At 40.8% G+C, this 19,068-nt stretch overlaps 1 protein-coding gene across 6 annotated transcripts in view; it reads left to right on the top strand.

Moving 5' to 3' along the window:
• The first annotated feature begins 1,116 nt into the window (after positions 1 to 1,116).
• Positions 1,117 to 19,068, top strand: part of P2RY8 (P2Y receptor family member 8) — a 55,116-nt gene continuing 37,164 nt past the window's right edge. For 5 of the 6 annotated variants that reach the window (XM_038144206.1, XM_038144179.1, XM_038144169.1 and 2 more), the window contains exons 1-4: positions 1,117 to 1,243; positions 1,355 to 1,584; positions 4,462 to 4,556; positions 4,713 to 4,769. The gene's annotated coding sequence lies outside the window, so the exon portion shown is untranslated. Of the gene's footprint in view, positions 1,244 to 1,354; positions 1,585 to 4,203; positions 4,331 to 4,461; positions 4,557 to 4,712; positions 4,770 to 19,068 lie in introns of those variants that run through there. The other variant, XM_038144159.1, reaches the window with a different exon arrangement.

Below are 19,068 nucleotides of genomic sequence, written 5' to 3' on the forward strand. Positions count from 1 at the left end.
AGCTAAGCCAGATATGTTCCAGGGAGTTTCAGAAGCAGCACAGGGAGACCCTGCATATGGCAATGATTTTGAATTCTGTGCATATTAATAGCCCCACTTCTCAAGCCTGTGCCAGAAATCAATATTCTGTATTTTAAACTAAAAGACTGGAACAGTGCTCTGAAAAGTTACAAAATACCAGCATTGAGGTTACTCATGACAGGACATCAGCCACAACTTTAAAAAAAAAAAGCTCTCGCAGTCTATTTCTCTGATATACTCAAAAGAACTGTAAAAAACATTATATTTATATGGGCAAGAGGAAGTACTGATAATGTACACACCTTTTAAAATACGTAGTCAAGCATCAGTACTGCAGTAGAGAAAGGGTAAACTGTCTCTGCTGAAATGCAGTCCATTACGTTGGAGATGCGTTAATCTCATTTTTATTTTTCCAGTGAGATACTTAAATGAGTAAATGAAATGTCTCCCTTTGGCTTTTAGAGTTTGAAGTGAAGGTCATTAAAGGATTTGACACCAACGAGGCAGAAGGATGAACTGGCAAAGTAAACATCTGTAAGGGACAGTATCTAAGTGCAACTGTGCATGTAAATCTGGTTTTTACTGTAAGACATTGATTTTCCAAAACTCAGTCAAATACATTGTGCTGTTGACCTTACAAACCATCTATCATGTCTGAAAGCTTTTACCTTTTTTTCTGACTTCAATAGAGAGTCTCATGGAAGATGTCACTTCTCCTAATTCACTCAGTTCTATACCTTCCGTAGTTAAATCCACAGAATCCACCAAATCCCACAGAAGTTCACTAGAGGGAGTGCTTGTCACTTACATACAAGAGATCAATTCATAAACACAATTAAAATAGGCTATAAACAGCAAATACTAGGTTCTGTATTCATGCCAGAATACAGATCATTCTTCCTTTCTTGGAAGGGGAATTAATCCTCCCAACTACACACTGGGTCCTATCTGGGTACTTCTCCTCTCTTCCTGAAATGCACTGTTTTCTTGACCTTAGTGGTCATTTGCTGAAATGCATGCAAGATGTTACGTGGCTGTTTACATAAAATAAAACAACACCCCCGGTATAACTCCATTTCCTTTTCTTCCATTTGCCTTTCTCTCTGAAACACACCAAAGAAGAAAACCTCTTTTAAGTATAAAACTTAGCTGTATCTCTTGGAGAATGATTCATCTAAATGTGTTCATCTAAATCTTTGCTACTACTCCAGAAATGCTCCTGGTACGTATCTTTTCAGATACAGAGTATGTTGCACCCCGTGGTTCCTTTGGATATGATTTTGGTTTTCTGTTGGTTTTCTGATCGGGGATATTTCTTTATTCTCTCCCACAGAGGGGAAACTGAATGATTCACTGTGCAGTTGAACAGTTTATGAATGGAAATGGGAAGTGGAGGCAGGAGCACAGAAGAATCTCTCAGATGAAAAGATTACGTAACTGTTGAGCAGACATTACAATGCTGGTTTTGGGCTCTAAATAGCCTCTCCCCACAAAGCAAATTTAATCCCTGAAGTGGGTAGGAATGGAGGAATGAAACTGAAATATATTGGTTTATTTCCCATGGTAAGAAACGGCTCCACAAATAATTCCATTTCCTTTCATTAGCTCTGCTCTTTCTTGTTTGGATTGTTCTGTGTGTCAGTGAAGTTTGGGGGTGTGACAGACCATCTGCCTTGGAAACTACACATAACATTAGGAGTAATACATATGCTGATGTAGGGCAACTTCAATTAACTAGAATTATTAATCACTTCTTGGACCTCATTCTCTACAAGTCTAACCATTGCATTCTGCTTAAAGCAATTGAATATGACAATATAAATATCCAATTTCACTCTCTCTAACAAAGCTTTATGGCAGAGAACGAGCCTTGAAGCACTGTGTAGGATGCAAAGCAGATAATTTTCTACTAATTGGTCTCTGTGCCTGTGCCCACTGCCATCTATCTCACTCTAAACAGAAATGGCCACATTTTTGCTTTCACTGACACAGAATTGGCATCTCTTGTGGTATTGGTTTATATTTATTGGAACTGTCTGTCAAACTATAGTGTGCTGAAGCCTTTAAAACATAAAAATCAGATTTAATTGCCAAGACATGTACTATACTTGTTAGAACAATGTGTTTTTTAATAAGTTTTAGTACTGTGCCGTCAGTTGCATTGCTGGTTATTTCAGTTTTTATAATGACAGATTTCAAGAACTATCACTTAAAATAAATCAAAATGTAAAAGACTTAGAATTTTTTCCGACTTTTTTTTCAATGTCTGTTTAGGGGAAAATATTTAAATTGGATTCAAATTAATACTTGAAAATGAAGTATTTCCTCCATAGTATTGCATGTTACAGATTGACATCAATCATGAAAGCATCTCATGCTTTTATGTACACTTTTTAAGTCCAAAAATTTTCGTAGTAACTTATGGAGTGAAAAGCAAGAGCTGTTGACCTTTCTGAATTAAAAAGATCATCAGGTTAATAACACTAACCTTCCTCAGCAGGATATTTCTTTTGACAGCTTCCACAAGAGTAATTTAGAATGCAGCTGTTGACACCATAAAGAGTTTGTTTGAGTTTTTTTAAGCAGTAAAAGTGTATTATTAAAACTGAAGAGTTACGGTTCTGAAGAAGACAAGACTTTTTAAGCAGACAAGATCCCCTCTGTGGGTTGAGCCTGCCCTGCCCACTAAAAGTCTCACCTAATCCAAAAAGACCAGAGATATTTTGGTAGATCTGGCATAAGTATAAATGACTGGCATCAATTCCATGTTTTAGCAGCAATGTCTGAGCCTGTTCCAGTGCCTCACTAAAAAGTAATGAAATACAGGCAAAATGCAAAGAATGCATAGATAACTATACTATAACATTTAGCTTATGTAGATAATGGCCAAGAAAGAAGAAAAATATTAATATTCAGAACTGAAGTTTCACCTTGAAGGTCACTAATAGGAGAACAGTCTAATACAGGAAAAATGGAATGTAATTTAATTTGAGTGACTAAGCCTGAAGAGGGATGAGGAGTGCTAGGCATGGATGCTGAAGCATAGACAGTAGCCCAATGAAAGAGAGAGAGACATATCTGCAAGTAAAACATTACTGAGTATTACTACTTCAGAACTGCATTAATTATGGGAAATTGTTATTAGCGCAAGTATTTTTAACAGGTACTTCTATTTTTTGTCAAGAGTAATACAGATAAAAATAACATTGAGCTTTTGACTCTATATTAAGAACTCTGAATATGTACTGGTTTTAATCATCAAGTCTTTCTGACTTTTGCTTCTTGGAAAGTCCCAGCTTCCTTCTCACTTCTGAATCTTTTTACCTCTGATGCATTCAGGTTCTTATATTTCTTGTTTGTGTGAACAAAGCCATGCTGGCCATATGGAATTTTTTCATTTTTACTAATTTTATGAAAGCTGCTGTGTATAATACCGCTCCAATCTATTTTGCTTCTATCTTCTACTGCTTAATATATGATGTTTCCTTAGAGGAGCTCATGTTAAATGATGGCTCAGAATGACTAGGTTGGAAGAGACCTTAAAGATCGATCTGCTAAGGAACAAATTAATAGCTGAGGTAATAATTTCTTTCAACATCCCAGCTAGACCTCAAAGAGGACAGTGTTTTCCCAGTCTCAGACATTTGCACGAGTCAGGAAGGATTCTTACCTGATCTGTTTAGCATGGGGCACTACTACTAGTGCAGAGAAGTTCTCTGGTTTAATAAACTAGGAAAACAAATGCAAACACTATCATTAGGAAGAAGCTTTAGCATAGAAATGGATTTTACAGGAACAACAGAGGTCTAAGGAGCCTGTAAGCGTTCCTGGCATTCCTGAATGTGATGTCTTTGTTAGCTGTCTCCAAAACAGGGTGTCTGTACCCCAAGGAGTGTGAAAGACAATACAGGGAATGCAGGAAGAATATGTTTTTGTACCATTAACAAATGAAATAAAAATATGAGTTTTTAAAGTAGTGTTTCTTTCATCTTTATCTCATCCTTTTTAATTCCTATTTCTTGTAGGTTTTATAATGTACATAATATGTTATTACAGTAGTGCATCTATATAACTTATTTAAAAATAAATATACATATATTGAGAGGTTGTGCTTAAATTTTTTGTGTTGCATGATCAAAGAAGTTTGGAAATCTGTGTCATATTGGAACCATCCTGCACTGGACATTTGTCTGATCAGCTGCAAAGCATGAGCCTTGGTACAGATTAGGACTCCTCATGTGGCCAGCCTCAAGTGGCACTATTGAAACAGGTTACCTGTTTTTTCCACTATGGAAAATTAATCTTACGGGTGAGTAACAGGGACAGATCAGGCTGCTAATATAGAGACAACATACTGCTTCCTTCATACACATCTCCATCTTCTTGTTGGATAGTACTTTATATTTTAAGAAATTCTTTGCCGTTTTCCTTTCTTTAAAGGGAAGTTACATATACATTGGAATTTCAGTGTTGCAAACCATATATCAGTTCTGGAAAAATGCCTCTGATGGTGACTCCAGTATTTGTGATGCAAGGTGAGTGAAACAGCCAAACTCCATGAGTAACAAAAAAGGGTTTTGAACTGGAATATTTCAGCAAATATTCTAAAATAGCTTTGTCGGTGATTAAAAGAAAAGAAAATAGGAATTAGGTGTAATAGTATAACAGATGTTTGTATTGGCATCCTACAGCAGAAATGCATTCAGTAAGAAGAGACTGAAGAAATTCAATGTACATTAAAAAATCAGGTAAGACAATAATTTATTTATTTAGAATTTATAAAGTCATTAGGAGCAAAATTACCTCTTTCCAGAGTTTGTTTGACTGACAGGAGTATTTGATTTGTAGTAGCATTTGTTCAATATTTGTAGTTTGAAAAGATTGAGTTTGTCTAGACTGGAGAAGAAGAACGTTTGGGAGGCTTAGGTAGGAAGGAGCTCATTATCTCTGTTTAGGGTGAGTTAAACAGGAGTTCCAGGCTTCAGACTGAATAAAGAGCTACATCTGGAAGATTTGTTTTTTCTTTTTTTTCTTGTTTAAAGGTGGCATCTGAGCGAATTGCCTGAAAAATTTATTTTCTAATTCTGTCTAAGAAAATGTTAGATAAACATTTAATGTCAGAAATTGAATTGATTCTGCCATAGGGAAAGGATATAAAGAAATAGGATCCCATCCAGCCCTATTTGTTTTGTAACACTGTGGCTGCTATTTCTTAATATTGTTTTGGGTTATACAAGGCTAAATCTGGGTTTTGGTCTACCTTTGCTCTATCTCTCAGTGAAACAAATTCCAGAAGGGCAAACCCCTCCACCCCCAAAAATATTTTACCCAGAGTCCCACGGATTGTAAGTGATGTGTTTTTATATTTTTATATTGTGTGTATTTTTGTAAAGCTGTACTGAAGCAAGCCACATTTTCTTAAAAATGTCTGTATGGAATTCAGGCTTGACCATGGTTAAATAAAGCTGTGAAAGAATCCCTCTTTAAGGCAATAGCTCTTTTCTGAAAAAAAGGTTTCATTTTTACTGATCTAGTTAATTTGTTTAGCTAACTGTGTATTTTGCTCTTGCTCAGTTTTGTAATTCCACTTGTGTTTCGTGATGCCAAGTACTTTACATATATAAATCCATCTCAGGAAAAGGCTGAAGTTTTCAGAACTGCTTTTGTAATTTAAGAGCCTGAGTCAGATTTTCCCTTCTGAAGTCACTTAGGCTTCATAAAGAAATATTTTCCTCAGTGTCTCTTTCCAAAGACCTGTCAGTGTTAAACATGGACAAGGCTCCCGCAACAGCAGAAGTGAGCAGGACGAGGACTGTGTGACAGCAAAACCCAAAACTTGGAGAGCTGCTCAGTTTATTTTGCTTGCTTTTCACAAGTCTGCTGCAAGGAGAGAGGCTGTCCTTGTCCTCCTGCCTGCATATGAATGCAAGCTGCTGAGAGGGAAAGTCAAATTGGAGTGATGAGACCAAGGGAAGATAGGTGAGATGTGGATGCTGGAGGGAAGGTGGAGTACAGGGAGATGACCTGCACTGGTGTTGATGCACCATGGTCAGCTGGTTAATGTGGGGAGAAAATTGACTTTTCTGTGGAAAGTTTTCACTGTCCAGGAAAGACATATGTGACTTTAAACATTATGGAGACATGATTGAATTAATATTCACTGCATGCAGAGCTTATATTGTCAACTCAGGTTGACAATATACAGGACTTCTCAAGGATTTCAGATAAAGAAATCAGTTATAACTAGGCAAAAGGTTCTTTCTGAAGAGAAAGTCCAGTACAGAAGTGGTTTTTTGATAGCAGTTTTTCTTGTAAAAGAGTTAATGTGAAAAAGTCTGGTTTCTGTCCTCACTCCACTGTTTTCCTCACAGGACAGTTACTTGACAATTTTGGATAAATCCCAGGGAGTCAGTGAAAAAGTCCAATGGTTTTCACTGGTTTTTATATGACTATTTTTAGAAGGATAACATGTTATGTAGGGAAATTGATACCTTCTGTAAAAACTTTCATTAAAGGACTAAAGCAGAGCCTGGAGTCTTACAGATTTTGCCCTCCACTTCTGTTTGATATGATGCCAGAGCTAGTGAGGTCACATCACAACCTATACCTGTACCTCTCTGGTGAGAGGGTAAATCCTTATGAGAATTGTCCAAAATACTTCCTTTTCTGCATTTTCTGTTCAGCTGTGCTCTTTTGATCATGTGCTTGCATCTTCTTGCCCACACAGAGTAGCTGTATTCTGGGTTGGTTTTTTTTTTCCCCTCAGTTTTGTGCCCTGATTTTTATTTAGGAAATTACTGGAACCTGTAAAACCAGGTATGTTTACAAATGACAGTAGCTAAAACATGAGCAAAAGAGCATCTTTTCTGCTTCCACTGTTCCATAAGGATGTCACAGCCACTGTGGCGTGGGCTGCTTCACAGGAGCAAGCCGGGAGCCAGGAGTGGCCATGAGGTTGGCAGGGCCATGCCCTCCTGTGGCAGGTCAATCCATCAGCAAGGGAGCAGGGATAAGAGAGGGATGGTGCTCATGGCCCGCCCAGAGCCCTGCAACCACCTGGCAAGGCCCCAGTGATGGGGCAGGGGGGAAGCCCAGCGGGGGCAGTAGGTGGAGGCCAGCAGGTACAGGCTGGGCACAGACTGTGGGGTAGCTCAGGAAAGGGCCACGGCTGAGATCTGGGCATGGATGGAGTTCCCAAGAAAAGGGGAGCTGTAAAGTTACTTCAGTGATACTTCTGGCCCTTTCTGCCCTGACTCTTTCCCAGCAGTGTGAACCCAGACAGGCTGCAGAAACAGGGGCAGCACCTCCAGCCTGCAGGCTCAGCAGCAAAGCTGGACTGAATTTTTCTTGCATCACTGAGAAATGCTGCTATATTACCTGGAGAGTTTTCTTGGAAGCATATTGCATGATCAGCAAAGTCTCTGGGTTGCAAAGATGGCTTTCTGGATCCTGGAGCATGAGGCCAGCAGTGTGAAAAAGCTTTAGGGTCCATTGGGGCCAGTGTGGCCATGGCCAGAGGAGCCTGTACTGGGGGCAGAGGCTGCAAGGTGTTTGTGCAGCAGGCAAGGGGCATACTCAGTAAAATCCTTGAGGGTTTGAAGCTTTCAGAAGCATCAAGCTCCTGGAGGAAGGGCACCACCCAAGGTGTATTTCCTCAGAGGAAATGTAATTTCTTAGAATCTTTGGTTTGTGATAAATGAAGGTAAAAAAAGTATCATTGTGTATAAAGTTTTGCTCTGACTCAGACCAAGCCCAAAGTTTAAGACCGTCTGAACTTCCCAGAAACTCAGAACCCGTTCTGATCATCTCTGGAAGAAGGCTTGCTCCATTTATCATTTTGTTCTTTAGAACAAAAAGAGTTGATTTCTGCACAAGTCCTTTTCAGGAAGCACATTGTTCTCTTGTGGTTGTAACTGAACTTTACAGCACAATATATATATTAAAGAAAAATACTTTCACAGTAGAAAAAAGAGAGGACTCTAAACCTGTAATGAGGCAAGAAAATAGGAGCAGATAAAAGCCTTGAATGCTGAGATCACCCTTATTTACATTTACTTCATACAGCCACAAAGATAACGACTTTTTTTTTATTGTGGTATGTACTTACTGGTATCAGGAAGAGTTAAAAGCAGACAGTTTTAAAATCTTTCCCTTCAGACAGTAATTAGACCATAACAGAAATGTAAGTTGATAATAGTGAGGCTTATTTATATTTCAATACAAAGTTTCAATGTGCTACCTGATATTTCAGTATGAAAAAATATTGCTATGGATATCACAGTTATGAGCATGCAAATGAACTTCATATCACTTGTTTTAGATGTTAAAGTCTCTTTCCAGGCAGTGATGTAGCTCATGTTACACTCAGGTAAAACATCTAATATGAACAATGTGAGGCTTTTCAGTTTCTTATCCGGGAAGCTTTTTGGTTTTTTTATAGATTTATCCCTACCTCACCAGACACAGGCAAGTGTAGGGTGTTATTTGGATGAAATCTTTCATGGAGAAGCAGCTGCATTGCCAAAACCACATCAATATAAAATTCTTAATGGATTCCAGGAACTGGTCTGTATAGTCTGTCTGACCCCTCCTAAGTGACTTCTACTTCAGGCAGTTTGCCACAGGGATGAGGTTCTAGCCTCACCTGGATACAACAAAGTAAAAATTAACATAATCTTGTTCCTCTTGATATGCTACAGGGAGGAAACAGAACTTTGTTGACAGTGTAAGTGCAGTTTCATTTATGGATTGAGATTGTGGCCATGCCATAACATGAAAGCCAATAGATTTGACCTTTTATGCCCTCATGTTCGAATGTACAGTAGAAACTACCATAAAATCTGCATGAGGCCACAGCATTGACATGAAATGGCTTTAGGCACCTTGTCTGAGTCCAAGTAAAAATGTCCTTTTCTTCAGAGGTGTTTTGGGTGTTTTATTACTGTTACTGGAACAGTAATATGGGAATGAGCTTTCAATTACAACCCTCCACTTGGGACTCAGAAACCCGACAATTCAGTCATAAAACAAAGCCATGCCATTAAATATGTTTTTCCTGCCCTGCTTTGGCACAATTCCCTGGAAGTGAACAACAGGGGTTTTCAGCAGGTGCCACTGCCCCAGGCTCAGGAATCCAAAACTGAGTCAGCAGCACCTCTTGCTATGACCCTGCTCAACCCGAGGCAGCTCTCCAACCTGCTGGGATGAGCACATTGCCTCTCTGTCCTTCAGTCTCAGACCCCTTCATCCAAGGATCTCCTCTGACGTGGAGCCAGGCCAGCTGCACTGAGCCCTGGGCCCAGTAGTGTCCCAGGAGCTCTGAGGTAGGTGCAAGGGTGTTGCTTTCAGCATCTGAAAACTCTTGTCACTCCTCAGCAGAGTATTCAGGGTCCTGCTTCAAATGTTATGTTAATGCTTTGCATGAGCGCTGATCCCTTGCAGCGTTTGTGAATTGGACTGGCTCCCTTTGAAGTTGTTCTTTGGACAGTACTGAACTTTGAGAACTGTATCATGGGCCATTGCTTCTTGGACTTTAACATTCTTCATATAATTTTTTAAAGCTTTTTAAATTATACTTCAGGGCTGTCTGGGTGAAACTATCAGGACTGGTCAGTTTTTTCCTCCTCTTCCTCTATTTGGAGATTTGTATCAAATCTCCAAATAACACAAAGAACCTCCCTAAACTGAGATACATTGAGAATCCCTTCCCATGTTCTGCCTGTACTTCAGTATTTATCTCATGCCTTCAAAATGAACAGATTTTCCTACAGCTTGTGGTTTCTCAGCCCTGAGGATCAGCTGTATCCCAAAAGGGATGACAGACACCTGCATGGAATGAGTCAAATGGAAAAGAAGTCAAATGCTTGGTATAGATGAGTAAACAGTCCTATTGGGGAGTTCAGGAAGGAGATGGAAGGCCAAGGATTGAAGACAACCTTTCTGGTTTCTGAAAAAAATATTGTTAAGATGGGGGGAGGGGGAAGGAGAGGAAGAGGGGAAGGGCATGGTAGTAAAAATAATTGTGTATACAAGTGGAAGAAAGAGAAAGTATTACTGGATGTCAGAGCTCACCTCCTACTCTGGGACTGCAGATACACGTATTTCCATCCCAAGCTGCGTTCTGTCAGTCTTGATATTTGCTGAACAAACCCCAAAACTTTTCCATTATTCTAACACCAATGTTCCTGCTCATGGCTGATAAGCCCAAGCTTCTCAACTCTGAATCATCAATCAAAACTTTTGTCTCAGGACTGAATACATGTTCATGTATTCAGGGAACAGGAGAAAGAAAGTACATGGACTTAGGGTCAAAAAGCTATTAATTATATCAGTAGTTTCTTTCTTGTTCTTTCCTTCATGATTACTTTACATTGTTTCTTGAAAAATAGAATACAGCTCCAAAGAGCAGAAACAGATTTGCAAGAATTGTTTGTTAGGGTTGATTTCTGCTCAGAAAAACCCAAAGAAACAAACAAACACAAACCCACCAAAACAACAACAACAAAACCAAACCAAACCGAACAATCCCTCAAATTTGTGGAGTTTGGAGGAGCCGGGGTCCTGCTGGAGGTACCGCGGTAAACTAGGGATGGCAACTCCTGCTGTCACGGCACCACCTGGTGGGACCTGCTCGTCCCTGCAGTTTCCGAATCCCTCACGTGTGATGGTAATTCCCCGGCGAGTTTTTTGCATTTTGCCCACGGCTCGTCTTTCAATGGAGCCCAGATACACCCGCAGCCCAATCCATGATGGGGCACAGGCGTAGCCAGGTCTTCAAAACTTTGTCCCATCGTCCTGCTATTTTCCAAGTTTCAAAAATCAAGTCAGGTGTACTCCTTGCAAATTGAGTCTGATTATCTGTAGATACTGAGGCAAAAACTGTGCCTAGTCTTGTGTGCAGATACAAAAGAAATGGAATTGTGGGGCTGAGAGTTCAATAATGAAGCTCCCGCTCTAATGAGCAGTATCAATAAAACCTGTCTTTTTAGCATGTATGATTGACATTGCTAGTCCTTTACATCCATAGAGGCAAGTAGAGCGAGGTAGCCTAGAAATAGACATGCTCTGACTGAGGTCTAAGGAAGAGGAGGAATATGGGTATGTACTTAAGGAGCAAGCTTTCTCACAATGTTTGTGCAGGGAGAGGGTGGTTTTCATGCTATACAATTTGGCATTCCAAGCTAATTCTAAAAGTGTCATTTAATGAGTGCTCACTTTCCTTTTGGTTTTTCCTGTTGTTCTGGAAACATTTAGCTTGCAGTCTCTATCTCTGTGCTGCAGCTGCCACAATATCCTTCAGAGATGGGTTCTCCTACATCTTGCAACAACAACATGATGTGTCAGTGCAGCTGCCTGGGATTCTTCACCAGGTCATATTCCATACTGTTGATGATGCTGGATTTTTTTTCATTTCACTGGGGCGAAGTCTTTTGTTGATAAATGAAACTGGTTTAGGTTCAGCTCCATATCACCTCAGATCCTTTTTATAAATTGCATTAATTGGTTATTTTTTAATTATAACTTGAACTTTCTTCTTCACCTATTTTTTCCTCTTAAGAGCAAGTTTTCCATCCCCATAGTTGCAGGAAAAGGTTTCAAGATATGGATCTCAGTGAATGACAACCCATAAAGTAATTATTTAAGAAATAAGTAATAAATACATAAATTATTTGAAATTATCTCTTAGTACTTATCACAGCTGGGATTTCTAGATGCATGAGACTGGCAATAGGACTTCCAAGTAAAAGTGTGAAGGAATAAAAAAGCATTACTTTCTGGTCCTATTCTCTAATTCTGCCTCATTTAATTTGAAAGATCTCTACACATAGCTAGCAATATTATAGACATAATCTGCTAGAGCATCAGTTGCACCAACTGGTACTAACTCAGACTCTTTTTCTAATGTGTACACCCACAGAAATGTCATAGTTATATCACTTTATGAGAAATGGGGATGGGAGAGAGAAAATCACTTTTATACTTGTCTGTTATCAGATTTCATCTAAGTTTCAGTCTAAAGTAGTTTCTTTTTATAGACTGAGTATACCAAAGCTTATTTTGGGAACCTAAATCCTGAATATATGCTCAGCAATGGCTTTAATGAGTTTAACTCGTTAAAAAACCTGTGAGCGAAAACTTGCCTTTTTGTACTAAGTCACAGAGGATGGGATTCAGCTCATGTGAATTAAATAATCTAAAATGCAAGAGTGTGGATTAATCCTGGCAACTGGAGAGTGATATACATGCCTGTCTAGAAAAGAGATTTAATTTCTTGCTGAGGAGGAAGTGAGGGAGAGGGGGAGAGGAGGGAGGCAGGTCCCTGCTGGTGATCAAAGTTTTCTAGTTTCAGTTGCATCTGACAGTCAAAGCAGAGCCCAGACAGGTTCCTGAAGACATCGCAGGCTCTCCAAGTCACAATCTCAGCTACCCTGAGAGAGGCACACTTCAGTTTGGGATTGGGTTCATGGGGCAGCAGTTTGAAAATATAATCTGTGGGAAGAGCCCCACAGTGCATCCAGTTCAGAGCCTGCTGAAGGGGTAAAAGCTGGGGAGAGTGTGGATAAAAAGCAAATACTTGGAAGTCACCTAATCTGATTTCCCTGAAGCTGGCCAACAACAGAGGAACATTGCAGACACTTGGAGTAGCATCTGGCTTGCCCGTCCCTCCTGCTGGTCCCTTCCCTTCCCTGGGACAGCAGCTGTTTGCTCCTGCCTTGTTCTGGCAGGAACAGGAGGATGTTTGTGGTGCCAGCTGTTGCTGTAGGGAAAGGGGAGCACAGCTCATCTCAAAAGTGGGGAGCCGGGAAGTTCTGCACAAAAGGAGGATCTTGCAGCAGTGGGGAGGAAAGTTTCAGGATTTGATGCTCATGAAGGTCCATGCTCCTGTATGGGTGTCAGTCGAGGCTTCTACATGTGTGATTAGCCGACCAAATAATTAAATTTAAATGTATTCAGTGTAGCTCAATGAGCTGCAATTAGTGATGCACTGGCCTTATTTTTTATCATTTGCTCATATTTCTTATCCTTTATAAATTGGTATTCCCTAATGCTTCATCAGTAGGAAATGCAAACTGAATGTGTCATAAAATTGCTGATTTCAAAACCACATTTCATTTTTCTCCATTGTTAGAAAAAACAATAGATGGAGCTGAGACCTGCAGGAAGTATGCCTTATCATTCATGACCATGGGCTCGTTAAAGACTCAGCCTCTCACATTTGAGGTATGTTTCTAAGAACAGAGGTTACAAACAGATCACTACATGTGTTAATAAAAGCTAAGGCAGCCTTCTGTGTGTGGAAGGTCAATAATGTCCCCATATCTAAGGCAAAGCAGGAGAAATCCACAGGATAGAAAATCCAGGACAAATTAGTTCATGCTTTGGGAACTGGGGCAACACAAAATATCTCTTGTGAAAGCTTACATGTGCTCAGAGATTTGAAAGTCTAGCTGCCACTGCAAGCTCAAAAATCAAAATCCTTAAATTTCCATCAAGGCCTTAAATTAAGGTTAAAGATACTTCAACATTAGATGTGGAAAAAGAAATCAGTCCTGAGAAAAGTTTATTTTAGATCTTAGCCTTTTCACAAAGCTATAGTGCCCAACTGCATAGAAAACCAAGAATTTCTTGATTATTTTCTTTTTTGCTTTTCTCATTTGGCTTCTAGCTGCTTCTTAGGAGTTTGTTCAGAGCTGAATTGGTCAATGAGAACCAAAGAAAATGCTGCTGCAGATGTTTTTGGACTGAATTTTTGTTCCCAGTAAGCCAAACAGGCTTGTTTTTCTGCCACTGGATCCAGCATCCCCAAAGGTGTCCAGGTCATGTAAGAGAAGAATGGCTCACAGTGGGCCAGCAGGTTGGCCACCAGCAATGGGCATAGCCATTGCTGCATCCCACGTCTCCATTAGAGCTGTGAAAATATGTTAAACAAGCCAAGGGACCTCAGCCTCTCCTCAGACAGCCTCCCCTCAAGGCCCTTCACCATTTTCATTGCCCTCCCTTGGACACTTTATAATAGCTTTATATCTTTCTTACATTGTGGTGCCCAAAAACTAGCTGAGGACTTAGCGTTTGTGGCTTCAGGAGCTCAGCATCATGGCAGAAGCCACCAGGAAGCCACCAGCAGCTGTCTTCTCTCATGCTGGCCCAAGACTCCCTCTACTCCTCACTAACCTTGCAGCAGCAGAAGCTGTGGCAAGTGAAAATTAGAATTTCTGAGGTGGTAAGTGGGTCCTTTTCAGAGGACAGACAGAAAAAGTGAAAACCCAGATAATGCTCAGGGAGGAAACCCAGGGAGGGATGGAGGGACTTTCCCTGAATTCACATGGGGATGGTGCTTTTCAATCTCCAAATTCCTCTCACCTCTCTTCTCCAGTTTCTGTTGTGGCAAATTGTGGAATGAGAAGCAGCAAGCAGTGACCCCTGCACACCTTCACAGGGGTGATGGGAATCATAAGAAAATGAGCAACTGGGTGGTGTTAAGAGCAGAGCTTGCCTTTAGGCTGATTGCCCCTCTCTGTTCTTTAGAATGTCACCTCAAGCACAGAGCAAGGCAGGTGCCACAAAGCTGTTCCCAGCACAGTGTTAGCATGTGCTTCCCACCAGGGAAAGAAGGAATACCTTGTCTGGGGCTAAAAACATACATTAAAGGAAATATTCAACTGGTGGAACAGCTACTCAGAATGCCTAAGAGAACACACTCTTGTGATACATTATGAACTGATAACTAAATTGCTATTACAACCAGGAGACATCTTAAATACTGCAGAAAATAACTATTAAAATATTTATTGATGAAAATGTATATTCTTTTCCAAGATGAAAATGAAGAAGTGAAAAGGTTTCTGATCTGTAAGGGCACTTTTTTCTTAAAATATATATAATATATAAATTTTAAAAAGAAATAATGGGTTTATTCTTGAGTGTCATTTGGCTTTCTTCCATAAAAAAAAAAAAAAAAAAAAAAAAAAAAACAAACAAACAAAAAAACAAACAAAACAATTTGGGTCGAGATCACCAAATCCATCCTACAACTGTGGCAGCATAGGTGCCAAAACAGAGGAGATTCCCAAGACCAAAAGCTGCACACTGCCCTGTCAATCCTCTGCCTGCTCATTCCCCTGCCAGCCCAGGCTTCTGGCAGGAATCCTGTAGCTGCCTGATGCCTTGGGCTCCCTTTGTGAAACTCCCCCATAAACTGACCAGCCGCCCTTTGTTTTACAGCACAAGTGTCTGCATAGCCTGCTGTTCTCAGCAAAGAGCAGCTCCTCAGCCCACTTGCTGTCACCCTGCAGGTGACAGCAAGTCACTGTGCTGCTTTCTGCAGAAGGAGGTGATGCTCCAGCTCAGGCTGCACGCAGAAGCCTCAGACACTGCCCGAGTGCTTTGACATTGCAACCATTTGAGGTGTTCAAATCTGCTTCTGCTGTGCACCTTCTCCAACTCTTTAATTTTGGAAGACACATCACACTTTTCAGTGCAGAATGACAGACAGCAGCTAACTGATCTGTTTGCTTCCCTGACCTACATTTTCCTTAACAAACACTGCTTACATTAGAGATGCTGCTTTGGCTCACGTGTCTCTCCCTGCTCACTAGCAATGACAATGATTCAAAAACTTCTTACTAAAAACTTTTCACTTCCTCTTGTGCACAGTTCAGGGAAACCAAAAAGCACACTGGTGCTTTCAGCTTTGTATTGTGTAGGATTTTTATGATGTGCTATATGCCTGAAACAGTGATAACAATAATTCAGTTAGCCTACATTGCCAAACTGAAGAATTTGTTCGGGGTTGTATAAGCTTTTGTTGGCATTAAACAGTCTCCACTTTGATCCTGTTGTTGTTATTGTGCTGCAAAGAGTTTCAATGAAAGGCACAAATGAAGATCTGCAGATACATTCCTGAGACATGCATTGGAAATGAAGATATGCTGAGAACTTCCTGAGAAAAGAATTGCAGAACTGAAAATGCATTTAATCTGGAATAGATGCACATTTCATGATTTTTTTTGGGAACCTGAAAGACTGATATTTTTGTCAGCGAACTGCTCTCTGCCAGAACAATTGCTGCTTCTCTGGAAGACGATTACCATCACAAAATAGCTCAGTATGAATAGTTCAGTATGATCTTTCTTGGCATCAGCACACTCCAGCATATGAATATCTGAATTAGAAGTGCAAGGTGTACATTAATACAGGGGCCCTGCACCCTGTTGGACTACATTTCCTTGGCTTAAAAAAAATTCTTCCAAAGCTTCTTTCCCTTTTGCATTCCTAAAGGAAATGACTCAAAGACAATACAATAAACATTCAGTCATGGAGCAAAGAAATATCTGGACTGAGAGCAAAATACATTGTTGCCTGGGTCAAGGGTAAGTGCAGATAAGTTGACAGACCCTGCAGTTAAAAACTGCAGGGTGTGGATCCTGCAGAAGGATCCACAGATTATCTTCTATCTGTCTATGTAAATTTAGTTTCCTCTTTGCCATCAGTGTTTGTGCTGTTGATCATTGAGTGTTAACACATTGCATGTACATTTCCTAATGGTGTTTGTGCTTTATCAGCCATTTCCGGGCACGGCCCGTCATGTTGCATACCCCCAAATATCTGAAGTGTATGGCAAAGCACAGCACAGCAGAAAATCAGCCTGGCACTTACAGTCTCACCTGCTGCTCAAGTTTGCTACCAGATCCATGTCTGCTGCCAGGGAGCCTCGGCCACAGGAGCAGCTCCATAGGGCTGTAGCTGTGCCCTAAGGGAGCCCAAGCTGAGCCACAGCCACACTGTGGCTGTCCAAGCCAGCAGGTTTGCATGTGAGGCTGCCACTCCTCTGGAAACCTGCAGCTGGAAGGACACCTGTCACAGCAACACCTGTCGCAGCAACACCTGTCACAGCAACACCTGCCACAGCAAGCGCCCCAGACGGCTCCTGCCAGCTGCCTGGGCACTCCTATAAAACCTTCCTGACCCATGCTACTTACTTCCTCCCTCCTTTCCCCTCCCCACTGCCCTTCCAACACAAGAGCCATAAGCAAGAAGGCTTTTGCCTGAGTCACCTCAAAGTACATGCCCTGCCCTGAATGAGAGAATTCTGAATGCACAGCTTTGCAAGTGAAGGCAATGAGGATGTCAGGAGCAAGGCTATAGCCCCATAAGGATGTCAGGAATACTGGAATCATTCCAGGAGCTGCCGTGGTATACTTGCGCCTTAACAGAGCTGGGAACATAATTTGACCCTTGTTGGTTTGGGTTTTTTTTGTGTGTGTGATGGTATCAGGAGTAATTACAAGAGTAAAAGTACAACACCGATGCATTTATCATAGGAAATAGAATCCAGGTTTCTGATTTAAACTGCAATGCAGAGCCCTTTGGAAATATGCACGACCTGACCTCCCCCTCTTAGGCATCCCATTCCCTTTTTGCAAGAAATAACAAAATTTTTTCATATCCTTCTGAAACAATTTCTTAGCAAATGTCTGTCTGGAAAAATCAAGAGCTTTTCAGAGTGTAATAGCCATACAATAAATAATTAATGAGCAGTAAGATCATCTAGGGGTTTTTTTATTTTCCTCTTTTTCTTAAAAAGAAAGGGTAAAACCAGACTTCTCTTGAGACACCTTTAAGCAATGGTACATGATAATTTAAGAAATTGGGTGGAGTACTTCCTTCCTGTAATCTGTTTGTAATGAGCGCGAAGCTAGAGACAAATAGGATGTCTTATGCAACATCTGAAAAACAATCTTTTAACAGTTAAAAAAAAAAACAAAGGTTTTCCAACCTCCCTCTTGGGCCCAATCCTGAGTCTTCTTAAAGATCTGCATGACAGCCTGGTTCTTGGTAGATGGAATTGCTGGTGCTGTCCAGCTAGTATCTCTTTCACCTGTTATTTTCTCTTCTTGCTCAGTAGGTAGGCTTGCTTCTTGCACACCCTGTCTTGGGGGTAAAAATAGATTTGACTTCAAGGTATTTCTGGTGGCAGACAAGACTTGACAGCGTCTGCTTACCCAAACATGGGTGAATACATTTTCCCAGCAGGTGTGTGATAAAAGATGGGGACAAAGGGGGGAAAAACACAACCAAAACCTGCAGGGATCTCACCATCCTGTATGCAACAGCCACAGCCTCTTTTTTCAACACCCTTCACTTGAGAGCAGATGGCTGCTCTGAAGCATCTACTGGCCATATTTCCGTTTGTCACATGTACATCTGGGCAACAAGTCAAAAAACACCCTCACTTTTCAAATAGCTTAAAAAAAAAGCAACAAAAAACCCTGAAACGCTTTAGTTGATAGAACAAAAAGCAAAAAAAAAAACCCCAAAGCATTATATTTTTTTGAACTATGTATGATACTTTGCTTCTCTAGGTATTGACTTTTGCAGGAGCTGACCTTTTTCCTGCTGGTTTTGTCCAGGGGTTACACGAATCTAGGAAGATGGTCAGCCTGAGGAAAGGCTTTCCCACTTGCATGTCCTTCATTTTGGGTTGGACTAGGTGATCTTTAAAGGTCCCTTCCAGCCCAAACCTTTTACTATATCCATGACCTTGGTTAATCAGGGAACAGGCAGGCAGGAAGCATTGGTTTCCTGCCCACTAGCCACTAAAGTGTCTGGTCTGGCTACTGAGGTCTGATAGGAAACAAGTCTGGTGGGTAAGGGACCAAACAGGGTTGATAGCTGGGGGAGCAAAGTGCATCCCATTGTAAGAGATCAGGTTTGTGGCCACTTGAGGAACCTGGTTGTGCATAAGACTATGGGACCTGATGAGATGCATCCCAGAGTCCTGAGGGCCATTGTACTTGCCAAGCCACTCTATGATATTCCAAAAGTCATGACAATCAGGTGAATTTCCTGGTGACTGGAAAAAGGGAAAACATTTTACCCATCTTTAAAAAAAGATAGAAAGGACTGTGGGAACTACAGGCCTGTGATCCTTACCTCTGTGCCTGGGAAGATGAAACAGATCCTCCCAGAATCTATGCGAAGACGCATTGAGGATGTGGATGTGAGTCAGGACAATCTGCATAGCTTCACCAAAGGCGAGTTCTGCCT

Source organism: Motacilla alba, chromosome 1 (assembly GCF_015832195.1).
Source record: "Motacilla alba alba isolate MOTALB_02 chromosome 1, Motacilla_alba_V1.0_pri, whole genome shotgun sequence".
Lineage (NCBI taxonomy): Eukaryota > Metazoa > Chordata > Aves > Passeriformes > Motacillidae > Motacilla > Motacilla alba.